Below are 14,973 nucleotides of genomic sequence, written 5' to 3'. Positions count from 1 at the left end.
CAACTGTCTATCGTAAACCAACATCTACAAATAACCTTCTAGAGGCCTCTAGCCATCACCCTAACACTCTAATTAGGGGCATACCAGTAGGCCAATTCCTACGACTCAGGAGGAACTGCAGCACGATTGCAGAATTTGAAACGCAGGCAAGGACAATGACCCAACGTTTCAAAACAAGAGGTTATAGTAACAAGAGTATAAAAACAGCATATAAAAGAGCTAAATACTCTCCACGCTCAAATTTGCTGACTGACAAAATACCAACTAATGAACCTAAAGTGATACGTTTTGTAGGCACCTACAACAAACAATGGCATCTAGCCAGAGAAGTCTTTCGCAAACATTGGCATATTTTGGAGGCAGATGAGGACATTAAGGAAGTTATCCCTGCTCATCCATCAATGGTGAGCAGAAGAGCAAAAAACCTTAAAGACATCTTAGTCCACAGCCACTATACGGAAACTCCAACCAAATCATGGCTACCACCTAAACCGTACGGAAGCTACTCATGCCATCACTGCAAAGCGTGCCCTAACATTACAACTACCAAAACATTCCAAAATTGGAATAACTCACAAACATTTCAGATCAGGAAATTCATTACTTGCCAGAGTTTTGGCGTGATATATCAAGGCCTCTGCAAATGTGGGAAGATCTACATAGGCAAAACAAAACGCCAATTTAAACAGCGGGTATTGGAGCATCTAGGCACAATACGTAACAATGTGGACACCCCACTGGCGAGGCATCTAAACTCTTGTCAACAAGGAAACATCAAGTCTATACTCTTTACAGGTATAGACCAATTCTCCTTAGGTCAGAGGAAAGGGGATATAGATACAGTGCTCCTACAGAAGGAAGCACGGTGGATCTATAATCTTAAAGCACTCGCACCAAAAGGCCTCAATGAAGGATTTGTCTATAGTCCCTTCATCTAAGCTCTCAGGTTCATCTGTCTATAGGAGAATGCAAGTAACTGTAATATGAACTTTAACAAGTAATTCTGCATTCTCCCCAAAGTAACACTGGTCAGAGTTTTATCTGACTCATATTCTGCCATTCAATAAACAGCTAAAATACTTATTAATTAAATAAATTACTAACAATATCACTGATCATTTAAAGAAGTTTAATAAACCAGACAAACATATATACAAGTGAATTCATTCAATAAAGAAAGATACACATGGTGTCACAATAGTGCAATTTATTGGAAGCAATCACAAGAATGACACAAAGTTAACATTTGACAAAGCAACAAGCCAACAGCAGCATGCAAACATAATTTTAAAGTCCAACACATAAGGAAACATAGCGCAGGTCTGATCTTCAGTTATCCAACAGCCTCACAGTGAGCATGCGCCAACAGCTAATGGGGTCATTACAGGTTAAGCCAAAAGGTATAAATAGCCTTCTCAGACATAGGAAACCCTCTGATTACCTTAGCCTTGACAAAGCACTCGCGAAACGCGCGCGTCGGCAACCACGTGACCACGTGCACGCGGAGGAGCCCGAGTTCACATACACTGACTCAGTGTGATATAGGAAGTCAGCGTGGCTCAACCCGTGCGCATTAAAGGACTGCTATTAGACCCAATGGACTCAGCAGTCACACACTTCTAACGGCATTCAAATATCTGGCAATGTACTATAATATCCATCTAGGCAGCCTGAATGCTACTTCCCTCTCACAGCATTAAGCTTAAAGGGTATTATATATAAGCAATAGGCACCTGTACCAGCTATTAACCTCTGGAGTGCCAGACAATAACCACATATGAGGAGTACTGCACCAATTAGGGATAGGTCTTTCAATTTTGACCGGTACACACACCCTATAAGGTACAATACTCAGCTGAAAACTCTGTATTTGCATATACAGGAGTTCCAGCAGTGCCATCATACTTACCAGTATTGTGTCCTCGATACTAGTATACACTACAGCCCGGTCATCACACACCTGGGAGGTATATGTACTAAGTACTACAAGCCTGCACCTATATACTACCATCTATATAGGGTAGCGTCAGTAATACAATAGTAGGTGCACTCAGACCTACATTTGACTCTATCTAATCTATAATGTACTAATAGCTGCATCACTTATACAGCATAGTACAGGTCCTATATAACAGCACCAGCTAGTATACCATACTGGGGCACTTTAAATGTGGTAATAACTGCCGGTATAACTACAGAGACCTCTAGCCCATTCACTCCATATGAGGAACACTAGGGCCAGTGAACTATCCTAACACTGGACATTAACATACCACTGTACAATCTCTTGGACACACATATCCATTAGATTAAGTAACACTTGGTTATATTTAATCATTGTTTTAAACCCCAATATTTTAACGTTACTGTCATTTAATAAAGATATTTTAAACAAATCACCAAATCACACTGAAACAGAGTGCTATCAATAGGGGTTCAGTCTGTCTATTTGTGTATTAAGATAATCTAACCCAACCTGAAATAGATGATAAAATATAACTTGAAATACATTACAGTAAATACTAACCCCTTAGTAGCCCAAGTAGTTAACCAGTCATGGGTGTCCATGACTAGCTGACCACAAAAGGGCTACAAAGGGGTTAATAAACATGCAATAAAAAGAACTTCTGACCCTAGTTTCCTCTGGACTTGCAAACTGAGTGACCATTTATCCTCCAGTGAAAAACGTACAAGTCCTGCGTTCAGTGACACTGATTGTATGACATGAAACTGAGTTGTATGCTGTTGTTTCGAAGGAAATATTAAACACTTTACTTCTTTATTTTTTGCTTTATTTCTAGTCAATGTTAAGATCTAGTTTTAATTTGTCAGGCGATCTTAAAGTACAGTAACAGTTGAAGATAGTGTATTAAATACTTCAGAAAGAGGGAGGGGCACTAATGGGTAATACTATATACAGTATATACAAAAGTGATAGTGTGTGAGTTAAGGTGAATTGGTCAATGACTGTACAATCCTGCAGCCAATGTGAGAAAGGGTTATCCAGTCCCCAAGGAATAGTGGAATGGAAAAGACTCAGCCACATAGATAGTACCAAAATTGAACCCTAGTGGGTTAGGTAGGACTTGAGATTGAAAAGGATAAATGGAGGACAGCAAGGTGTAGATTTAGTCAATTGTAGACATTTTAATAAAATATATGACCTTTGTAACTTAACTAAGAAGTTCAGTATAAGCCTATAATTAAAAAAAATGTATACATAAGGTAAATAAAATACAATAAATTGCAGTGAAGGATATCCAATAAGTTGCTGTTAAGTGAATGGCAATCTGTATGATATGGAGAGTTATCCTATGTATGGATGGAATATATTCTGAGAGAGCAGGTAAATCCTGAATTCATTTCCAAGAGAAGCAGCTGGTAGGCTAAAAAATGAAAAAATCTTCTAAGGGGATTAGTCTCCCCAAAATCACAAATTGGAATGTCTCTCCTTAAGGCAGGGGTGGGGAACCTTTTTTCTGCCAAGGGCCATTTTGATATTTATAAAATCATTCGAGGGCCATCCAAAATTATCAACTTAAAAATTAGCCTGCTGTATTTGGTGAAACATTTAATTAACTCATCACTAATGTGATGGCTGGAACTGCTTCTCTTTGGGTAACTGACTGACTGTGGGTTGGTGTCTGTGCACACGCAAATGCACACGTGCACACACACACAGAAATCGGGCAGGGGGTAGGGAAATCAGACTCTCAGACCCACTCTCTCTCTCAGACTCTCAGACCCACTCTCTCTCAGACCCACTCTCTCTCTCAGACTCTCAGACCCACTCTCTCTCTCAGACCCACTCTCTCTCTCTCAGACTCTCAGACCCACTCTCTCTCTCAGACTCTCAGACCCACTCTCTCTAAGACCCACTCTCTCTCAGACCCACTCTCTCTCAGACCCACTCTCTCTCAGACCCACTCTCTCGCTCAGGCTCTCAGACCCACTCGCAGACTCTCAAACCCACTTGCAGACTCTCAGACCCACTCGCAGACTCTCAGACCCACTCGCAGCCTCTCAGACCCACTCGCAGACTCTCAGACCCACTCGCAGACTCTCAGACCCACTCGCAGACTCTCAGACCCACTCACACACTCTCAGACCCACTCACACACTCTCAGACCCACTCACACACTCTCAGACCCACTCACACACTTTCAGACCCACTCTCACTCTCAGACTCTCAGACCCACTCTCTCTCTCAGACCCACTCTCTCTCTCAGACTCTCAGACCCACTCTCTCTCTGAGACTCTCAGACCCACTCTCTCTAAGACCCACTCTATCTCAGACCCACTCTCTCTCAGACCCACTCTCTCGCTCAGGCTCTCAGACCCACTCGCAGACTCTCAGACCCACTCGCAGACTCTCAGACCCACTCGCAGACTCTCAGACCCACTCGCACACTCTCAGACCCACTCACACACTTTCAGACCCACTCACACACTCTCAGACCCACTCACACACTTTCAGACCCACTCTCACTCTCAGACCCACTCTCACTCTCAGACCCACTCTCACTCTCAGACCCACTCTCACTCTCAGACCCACTCTCACTCTCAGACCCACTCTCAATCTCAGACCCACTCTCACTCAGACTGTCAGACCCACTCTCAGACTGTCGGACCCACTCTGACTATCAGACCCTCTCTCTCTGACACACTCTCTCTCTCAGACACTCTCTCTCATACACACACACTCTCTCTCTCTCTGACACACACTATCCCTCTCCCTCTCAGACACACACTCTCCCTCTCTCTCTCAGACCCACACTCTCCCTCTCTCTCTCAGACACACACTCTCCCTCTCTCTCAGACACACACTCTCCCTCTCTCTCTCAGACACACACTCTCCCTCTCTCTCTGACACACACTCTCCCTCTCTCTCTCAGACACACACTCTCCCTCTCTCTCAGACACACTCTCCCTCTCTCTCAGACACACTCTCCCTCTCTCTCTCTCAGACACACACTCTCCCTCTCTCTCTCAGACACACACTCTCCCTCTCTCTCTCACACACACTCTCCTCTCTCTCTCAGACACACACTCTCCCTCTCTCTCAGACACACACTCTCCTCTCTCTCTCAGACACACACTCTCCCTCTCTCTCTCAGACACACACTCTCCCTCTCTCTCTCAGACACAGACTCTCCCTCTCTCTCTCAGACACACACTCTCCCTCTCTCTCTCAGACACACACTCTCCCTCTCTCTCTCAGACACACACTCTCCCTCTCTCTCTCAGACACACACTCTCCCTCTCTCTCTCTGACACACACTCTCCCTCTCTCTCTCACACACACTCTCCCTCTCTCTCTCACACACACTCTCCCTCTCTCTCTCACACACACTCTCCCTCTCTCTCAGACACACACTCTCCCTCTCTCTCAGACACACACTGTCCCTCTCTCTCAGACACACACTCTCCCTCTCTCCCTCAGACACACACTCTCCCTCTCTCTCTCTCAGACACACACTCTCCCTCTCTCTCTCAGACACACACTCTCCCTCTCTCTCAGACACACACTCTCCCTCTCTCTCTCAGACACACACTCTCCCTCTCAGACACACACTCTCCCTCTCTCTCTCAGACACACACTCTCCCTCTCTCTCTGACACACTCTCCCTCTCTCTCTCAGACACACACTCTCCCTCTCTCTGTCTCAGACGCACACTCTCCCTCTCTCACTCAGACACACACACACTCGCTCAGACACACACACACTCGCTCAGACACACACACACACACACACACTCGCTCAGACATCCACACACACACACACACTCGCTCAGACACACACAAACACACACTCGCTCAGACACACACACACACTAGCTCAGACACACACACACACTCGCTCAAACACACACACTCGCTCAGACACACTCTCTCTGACACATACAGGGGGAGGGAAATCTGATTTGGGGGGATCGGAGCAGGTGCCCTCCGCAACTGCTTCTTGGTGTGGGGAGAAGGAGGACCATGTAAGTGTGCAAGGGGGGGGGGGATCTGAGCAGGGAGGTTTGGAGCAGGTTCCCTCCTCCGCAACTGCTACCCGGTGTGGGGAGGAGGGCCGTGTAAGTGCACGGGGGGAGGGGCGTAGCAGGGGGAGATTGGAGCAGGTACCCTTCACAACTGCTGCCCGGTGTGGGGAAGAGGAGAGGCGGTAGTGAGGTGTCTCTCCCACCACAGACTCGTTCTTCTATCCCTCAAGCCTCTTATACCCCTTCCCCCCCCATCCCCCACTCTTCATATACCCTCTCCCCCCTGGAGCGCTGCGTACCCGCGCCACCCTGGTGATACTCAGGTCCTTAATCACCTCAGGCGGCTGCTGCCACACACAGACAGTGACACACAAACACAGTGACCGTGACACAGACAGTGACTCACACACACACAGTGAGAGTGACACACACACACACACAGTGAGAGTGACACACACACACACACACACAGTGAGAGTGACACACACACACACACAGTGAGAGTGACACACACACACACACACAGTGAGAGTGACACACACACACACAGTGAGAGTGACACACACACACACAGTGAGAGTGACACACACACACACACACAGTGAGAGTGACACACACACACAGTGAGAGTGACACACACACACACACACACACAGTGAGAGTGACACACACACACACACACACACACATACAGTGAGAGTGACACACACACACACACACAGTGAGAGTGACACACACACAGTGAGAGTGACACACACACACAGTGAGAGTGACACACACACACACACACACACACACAGTGAGAGTGACACACAACACACACACACACACATAGTGAGAGTGACACACACACACAGTGCAAGTGACACACACACACACACACATACAGTGCGAGTGACACACACACACACAGTGAGAGTGACACACACACACACACACACACACACACAGTGAGAGTGACACACACACACACACAGTGACATTGACACACACACACAGTGACAGATACACACACAGTGACACACACACAATAAGCCCACCTCTGTAAACACACACAATAATAAGGCCTCTCCCGCCTTGGGGTGGGTAAGGTGTCTGAGAGGGTTACCTGGGGCCCGTGGATGGGCTGCTGGAGCAGCATGGACAGTGCAGCTGAGAGACTGGCAGGCCCGCGGAGCCTAAAGGGAGGGACAGTGGGGCGGAGCCTAAGGAGCCCGGCTTTACTGGAGGAGAGAAGGGAGGGGGGCAGTGCTGTAGGAAGAGGCGGGCCAAAAAAAAAAATCTTGGCAGAGTGACAGCACGGGCAGCCAATCAGAAGAGGGTGAGTTTAACATTTTTTTTTTTTTTAAACCATTCTTGCAGGCTTCCCGGGAGCCAGACCAAATGACTTCGCGGGCCTTATACGGCCCGCGGGCCGGACGTTCCCCACCCCTGCCTTAAAGGATCGGTTCCTCCACCGTAGCAGAGTATATCCAGAAGGTACACCTTATGTCCATGTAGGCAATGTGTATTGTGTGATTGGCACAACTAAGCCTATTTTTTCATGGAAATAGGCCTTCACAAACAGTCTTATAAGGCCACTCGTACCTCAATGGGATATAATTACCCACTACTCCTGCATGTCTTGATGACTCAGCAGCCTTAGCAACCTGATGGATGTTTTCCCATGGGGCACTTATCCCGACGGGTGACCGGGTTGGCCTTGATGAATAGGCTGCCCCTGGCTGGCACTTCCACACCAGCCTCAGCGACGTCGGCTCTGCCAGCGATTAAATACTTCAGACAGCAGATAAAAACAAGGCAATATTTCATAATGCTAATTTCATTATAGGGTGCGACATGAAAAGAAACACATAGCTCACTGAAAATCTCCATGAGTAAGTCAATTATTCTCTTTGGGCTGCACTGGGATGCTCGGACAGTGGTCAACAATATATAGCAGCAGCTACTGGTTAGCATTATGAAGTCATTATCAGTAGTGGTTGAACCTCTGTGGCTCTTGTATTAGTTTCCTTTTGAGATTAATGGCTTATATTAGAATGACACATAAGTTAGTGGTGTTAAGTAGATTCATCACTAACACAGATAACACATTCATACTGTATATTATTATAGTATAGTATTTATAGCAAATAAACATTATAAATGTATTTGTTTCTTGGCAAAAAGCATAAATACTGTCTATTACTAGACAATCCTAGCAAATAACGGGAAATCTGAAGAGTTGATGCAAGAGCCATGAGTATACCAATAGATGTCTTTATAGGATGACAGTACTAGGATTGACATAATACCTTTTTATGCTAGGATTCCCTCTGTCACCTACTGACAAAATGCAGAACCTATTGGTTTTGTGATATTATAAACCCCATTAGGATATGTGAATTAGCTACTCAAGTTCTAACATCCAGGGGGGATAAGCAGTTGAAAAATTCAGTAACATGGTTTTTGATGCTATCTTTACAAAGCAGCAGGAGTAGAATCAGTCAATCATTATTCTGTTTTTTCTTCTCTTTCATCCAGTGACTGACTCTAAACACTATCCTGTAAAAATGTACAGATATAGCAGAACTTAACGTGAAATAACACACAAAGTAATGTAACACCAGGTGCAGGATTTGACCTCAGTGGCCAGAACAGCAGGGGGGAGTAGAAGAAGGCGTACTCTGGGTAATCGGCAGGGGTCCAGGGTAGGTGGCAATGTATCATAATCGGGTCACGGGCAGAGGGCGGAAGCAGTCGGCAAGGTAGCATCGTCGGGTTGGTAACAGGGAATCCACAGACACTGGAACAGGGCACAGAAACAGGGCACAGGGACAGAAACGGGGCAAACCGCATTACTGGCAAGGGCCTTTTAATAAATTAACTAGGACAACAGAATACAAAGACAGAAACAGTGACTATGGCAGGAAACAGGCAGGGTGAGTCTCAGAACATACAAAACAAAAGCAAAGGTAATCAGAAGAATGGAAAACTATAAGAGAAGAGGAAATCCCAAAAAAGACAGGAGCAGCAGCACACCCGGTGGACAAACAAGGGTACTGTGAGAGAGGGTGATGACTAGATATGTGTGGCAGGGTCTCCCTCTGGGCACTCCTTAGTTCCCCTCACCTCTGCTGCATGCGGGAGCGCGCGGCTGTCGGCGGAGGAGTGCGCGTGTACCCGGCGAACGCTGGTGTGCGGGGAGGGCTGCGGGCAATTGCGGCAGGCTCGCCGGGGGCTCCGGCAGCTTTCTCTGCAGGGCGCAGCCATTTTGAGTAGAATTGTGCATGCGTGAGAACCGGACATGTGCAGTGAAGTGCATCAGCGGCAGCCATTACCCACACAGGGCTCCGCGGAGACTACAAGCCCCACAATGCACAGGGGAAATTAGTCAGGTGTCGGGAGCCAGCCAACAGGGCTGTAGCAATGCCCTGCTCCCTAATATTGTTACATTTCATGCTCTGCAAGCCACAGCAGTCGGAGTAGGGACAAGGAAGGGGTATGTACCAGGTCAGGCCAGGTACCCCCTATTAGGCCCGAGCTAGGCCCCAACTCATCTCAGTTTGTGGCTGCTAAAGGGACAGGCCCCTTAGTCAGGGACACTGCCCCGCTTAGAATCCCTAGTGTCAGGGACACAGCAGAAGCTACCCAGCATGAGACCAGACCAGACCACCACTAGACGCACAGAGACTCTCTTCATGGTGTATCAGCAGATCCTGTTTTCCTTTCCTTCGACGCGCCCGGGTGCTGGAGCCCCCGGCAGGTACCTCATCTCACCAAAGTGTACCAACTATACACGGCTAGTGGGGCAGCGCTGTCTCACACACTTGGGTGGGTGGTTGGTTCTGTGGACACTGAGAAGGTACGGTGCCCGGAGCACCTCAGTACATTGAGGTAACCCCGCTGGGGTGTGGACACGGTGTTGGGAAGGCATGGTGAGGGGTTGCAGCCCTGTGAGGCCTAGTGTTAAAGTAGTAGTGTCATTGTTTATTATTGTTCATATACTGTGAAGCGCTATGTACATTAATGGCGCTAAATAAATAAAGACATACAATACAATATATCTACAATAAAGTGCTATTGTTTTATTACATGAATGTGTATTGTTCATATATGGTCTTGCACGGGCTTTCCCACATTGTTAGGATCCCGCACAGGTGGAGGCGCTGTCACCATCGAATCAGGTACACCCCAGGCTCCCAGTGGTGGAGGTTCAGGCCTCCTGTGAGCCACAGGTAAAGCACCACACACACCGTAGCCGCTCTATCTCCCAGGGGGTGGGGAAAAGTGCGCTACATATGTGTCCGGATGTTTCTGACTACAATTTTTTTCGATAGCACTACTTTTAAATAACGTGTCAGTGTTAACACAATGAATCGCATTAATGTTAGTGGTAAAGTCTTCTACATCTGTATCAGTGCTCCATGTTTATTTCATTTTAATTACAGCTAGGCTGGAATCTATATTGTCAATGGGCAATGTTTTATTTACATAGTTACTTAGTAGATGAGGTTGGACAAAAAAAACCCCATATATCCATTAAGTTCAACCAGTGCTTAAAGCAGCAATCAGATCCAAAATTGATGTTGATTTTTTTTTTTTTACATGATTGGATCCAGGGGAGAGAGGGGTGGGGGGGGGGGTCAATCCAGAGCTTAAACATCTGGGATGCCTGGATTGCTTCATTCTGTGGAAGGTATATTTTTATATAATGTCTTGTGCTTTTACAGCACTAGGAAATTACATGCTCAGGTACAATCCACCTAAATGACGAGAAAATATGATGTTTCTTCTCGGTAATTCATCACTTTGTACATGACGGAAAGCCTTGATTTGAAAGACAAATAACAGAAAAATGAACAAAATATCTGTCTCCAGAAAAAAACAATATCGGCTCTAAAAAAAAAGATAAGTATTACAGGAGCTATTTTTCTAGTACTGTACAGTATGCCATGCATTTTTCATTTAAAATAATAGTAATAAAATAATAATCATAGAATAAAGTATTATTTATTTTTAGGTGACTTGATTTCAACAAATTAATTAAGTAGAAATAGCCTTGTTTGTCAAGTTGCGATAGTGTAAATGAGTATTTCAGTATTAGGTGATACCTTTTTTATTTGGACTAACAATTGATATTATAAGACAAGCTTTCGAAAGTTCTCCTCTGTTCATCCGAACTGAGAACCGGTTGACCTGAGAGAGTGAACTCTCAAAAGCTTGTCTTATAATATGAATTTTTACTCCAAATAAAAAAGGTATCACCTAATCCTGAAGTACTCATTAACAAACAAATGCAGATATTCTTGGTAATTGCGTTTTACAGTAGCTGCTCGACGTATTATTTATCTATCCTCATCTAGTAATCGATTCTGTAACACATGATATTTCTACTTGCTTGAACTACTCACTCCTCCACTTGCCAATCCTATAACCCTCTCAATGTGCGTGTAATGTAAACACATTGGCAGCTTCCGTAGCACCGAAATGATTAAAGTAAACAAAGTATAATTGTTATCTTTGGATACTAGTTGATCTATATACTATCCATTAAATGCCCTCCGGTTCATATGGTTTGGCAGTAGATAATTAACAAGCAACACAAAGTTGCTGTTAAAAGCTATATTATTGCACTTAGAAAAGCTGCTAATTAGAATTGTCATTTGTTGATTGATTACCACCTCCTAAACTGCAAAAGAAGCTACTGCATCGGAGCAAGTATCTTATCTTAACTGTAGAAAACTGCAGTGTTCAGCTTCTAGCTGTCAGCAAGAATTCACTAAATGAAGGCCTTTTTTATCACTACAGTCTGTTAATAGCTCTTTGGAGAACATACATGGCATTTTAAGCATCACAAAGATCGCTGTGATAAAAAAAGGAACATCTTAAAGCCTATAAATCTGTAATAGTTACAGTAAAGTATCTCTCCATTTTTTATGTCTGTACACATGGTCTGTAATAATGCCAGTTATAGGGATGGGCAGATTTATTTATGAGCAGTTTATTCCCCAAAATATGATAAAATTACCCAAATGATATGGTATTTGTAGAAAAAGAACCAAATTAGAAATACAGTATCTTGACAGATCAGCAGGAACAATTCAGAAACTTTTTTTTATTTTTTTTACTAAAGAGCTATAAATATTAAAAACTAATTGCTATATCATACTGGGCAGACACAATACATATGTAGAAGAAACTATATCATGAGGTTATATAAATAGTGATATGAGTAAAAAAAGAAAAAAGTGAATTAATGTATTATTGTAACAAATGTTTTGGGATATAACAGCAATAAACTATAAAATAGAGAGAATGTAATGTACTACTGTAAGCATTATGTAGCAGTGCCCATGGTTACATGAAATTCTGCCATGTTGGCAAAGCTGGAAATATATAAACTAAAACTAAAAACTGGCACTAACATGGAATATTGGCAAAGAATTGTTTATTGTAGCATTCATATTTTGGTCCTAGTCTTGGACCTTTATTTTGATTTGGACCAAACACAGCATTCTACAAAATAAACAACCTTTTGTTCATGTTCCATGCTAATGCCAGCTCCTACTTTCAGAGGATACAATGATACTGATTCATCAAGTCTGAGAGTATACATTTAGTTGTCCTACTACATACTATACATTTGTTATAAGAGAGACATGGCAATTAAGGCAGGATGATGAAAGATCAGCAAATGCTATGCAGATTATTTATAACCAATAAATGTGCCTCCATGTGGACAGTAACTAAAGTCAAGGGGTCTTATATAAGATGCAGCTTATTATGCGCAGGTCAAATCTTAAAATGCAAAGAACCTGTTAGAGAGAAATCGACTGTTATCACATTCTTCAAATTAATTGGATATAGAGCAATCCATGACATTTTAGTAATTTATTTCAAAGGCAACAAACGTATCTTGCACTGCAGTATAAGAGAATATGAAGTGCATTCTGTCATTCAAGTGTAAAGCGTAAGGAATTCAATTCTCAAATGCAATATTGAAACGAAATATGTTTTTCAGACGATGTTGAGATTAGGTTCAACTTTTAAATTTATGTAAAGATTAGTAAGAGAGGTGTCCATTTCCTATTGTCTTAGTAAAAAAAGTGATACATTTGTTTTTTAAAGTTGCAGACCAAGCAATATGCTACATGTGTTTTTTTTTAATAAATCAGTTCTGTACTATGAGATAAAAAAACAACAACTCTGAATGACATTATTAACGTATTATAATGTAACAAGCATTTGTTGTTTCTATAGCAACCATTTACAAAGTCACATCCCCTTCCTCTTCTGAAACATTCTCTGGCACACCCCTTTTTGAGCCCTGCCCTCTTTCTAGCAGTGCACCATTTGTTCTAGTGACTTCCTGGTCACATGATCTTCCCCCCAGAACTTTGACTCTTTGGTCCTCTTCTGCTGCACTGACGGCAATTTAGTGAAGCCGAATGGATCAATCGGCAGCTTAGCTAATTACTTATCATTGTGTGGATTGTATTATTGCACATATTAAAGAGGGGGGGAACATCAGCTTGGACTGCTGCTTTAACATAAAGTTCCAGTGAAGCAAAGCCCTGACCAATAGGAGAAGGGCTGCATGACACTTTGCCTGAGGGCCATGGAGTGATGTGTGGGGTGTGGGAGGAAGAGGTTATGTAAGGGCTGCTGCCGTGTGACCTAACTCTCATCCTCTGACCACCTTCCAAAATGTTCCCACCCGCCCCCTTTTGGAGTTCAGGTTATTGGGTAATGTTATGTTTTGTGATTATTATTATTATTATTATTATTATTATATTGTAACATGTTTACATTTTTTTTTAAAGTATGGTGAAAGGTTTTGGTGGTAGTATTACATTTTTCACAGCAGATGGGGGGCAGACTGGTCAGTTTGCCTCGTGGTTATTTAGGTGGAATGTGAGGTGTCCAACAGGAGGTGCTTTTGGGTCAGGTGCAGCAGATAAGGGTGTACTTCTAAGAGGAACCCCAGGTGGTACGAGCGCGAATGCTCACTAGGTCATGTAGCAGCGGTGAGTATAATTACAGTAGATTTACTAGATGGGGCTAAATGCTGACCAGGTTGCTGAAAGGTTGCTGTTTATTTTTAATAAAAGGCTGGGACCGTTTGGACCCCATCTGTATTTATTGGGGTGGATTATTAAATGGAATGAGTTGAGGGTACAAGGGTCATGTCACTTGGCTACCTACCTATGAAACTTTTATGGGTCATTTATCAAAGTTTCCCAGCTGAAAAAATGGGGCAAAAAAAAACAGATGTACAGAATTAAGTAAAAAAAGTGCAATACACAGGTAGTTTATGTTTACTCTTTCATTAGGGAGGATGTATGGAGTCGTGAAAGAAGCACAAGCGGGAGCAGGGAGAACAGGGGGACATCATGTGGTGAAGGAGCAGGGACTATATGAGAAGAGCACTGTAGGGCAGGAGGAAGCACATGGAAGAGTAGGGAGCCCAGGGGGGTGCAAGGGCCAGTATTCGTATATTACTATCTGCCCATCTGTCTCAATGGGTTAAAGCTGCAGTTCAGTCAATATCCTGCATGTGTGTTTTTTTTAATAAATCAGTTCTGTAGTAAGAAAAAATACTTATAGCATTTTCTGTTTTAAAAAAAACAACTTTGAAAGACCAATTTTCTTGTATTCTATTTTAACAGCCATTTACTAAGGCACTGCCCCTTCATGTCCTGTCACAAGCCCAGGCACACCCCTTTGTCTGCCCTGCCCTCCCTCTAGCACATGTCAGTGCAGGAGTGCTCATGAATATTCATGAGCTTCCACTGAGAGAAAGAAGCAGAAGAAAAACAGATCCCTTCACTAATTATGTCACCAAATTTTGCCAATCAATACATGGAGAACGAATTGACCTGCAGCTATACAGTTCTTTAGGTAATTAGAGATTGCACACATGAAACTATTGAAGTAAAAAAATAATTAAAAAAAAAAACACTGAACTGCAGCTTTAAATATACATATCTTTAAACGTACTAAA

Source organism: Ascaphus truei, chromosome 7 (assembly GCF_040206685.1).
Source record: "Ascaphus truei isolate aAscTru1 chromosome 7, aAscTru1.hap1, whole genome shotgun sequence".
Lineage (NCBI taxonomy): Eukaryota > Metazoa > Chordata > Amphibia > Anura > Ascaphidae > Ascaphus > Ascaphus truei.
Note: the sequence above shows the minus strand (reverse complement) of the source record.